This window comes from Salvelinus sp. IW2-2015, unplaced genomic scaffold (genome assembly GCF_002910315.2).
Source record: "Salvelinus sp. IW2-2015 unplaced genomic scaffold, ASM291031v2 Un_scaffold1798, whole genome shotgun sequence".
NCBI lineage: Eukaryota > Metazoa > Chordata > Actinopteri > Salmoniformes > Salmonidae > Salvelinus > Salvelinus sp. IW2-2015.
In genome coordinates this window covers 70918-71829 of record NW_019943171.1, presented here as the reverse complement: position 1 = coordinate 71829, position 912 = coordinate 70918, and positions in this window count along the sequence as shown.

Genomic DNA, 912 nt, shown 5'->3' with positions numbered 1-912 from the left:
TGCTGTGGATAACTGTGCCATCCTTCAGACATTACCGTCTTTCGACAAGTAGTCTCACCGACAGCACAAAAGGGGAACCAGGTTTGATGTTGATGAATACACCTGTGTGCCAAATACACCAGATATTGTTGGACGCCTACATGGAGCAGTCCTTTGCCAAGAAGCTGCTTAAATACCAGCCCCTAGAGGCATGCTGGGACAGTTTAGGGTGGAGGTGCAAGCTGGTGGCTCTGATATTTGGCAGTCTCAGCCACATACACTGGCGTGCAGTGTGTGGCCTCCAGACTGCAGGACTGACAAAAACTAGGGCAAAGCAATTGGCTAGGTACTGCTCTGTTTCAGCTGTCATGGGCAGCCTAGCTGTTTGGAGAATGAGGTGCTTTCTGTACACTTGAGTGCCATGCGTACAGGGACCTCTGAAATGTTGGATTCAAATAAAGTATTTGAAATGTGTGTGTGTGTCTCACCCACTGCCCGTGCTGTTAGGGCTGATCATAGTTCATATCACAGTATCTGTAGCCAGTGTGACTATAAGCGCCTCAGGATCTGAGAGTTAGGAAGACATACATGTAGTATAGATATTCAGCAGGCACAGAAGATTCTGTAAAGCTTTACAACATGGAGACAATTAGAATGACATAAGGAAGGGTTGGGCAGCAACGTCTAAATTCTTATTCAATATTCTAGCTGTATAGCCAGCTCTGATTCAAACCATCGGATCAGGATCTGAGAAACATTGCAGAACACAGGGGTTTACACTGCAGAAATTCAGTCTGAATGGAGCCCAGATCTAACCTCATTCCCAATACCATAGATCTGAACACGATGACCATAGATCTGAACAAGATTACCATAGATCTGAACAAGATGACCATAGATCTAACTTCATCCCCATTACCATAGATCTGAACA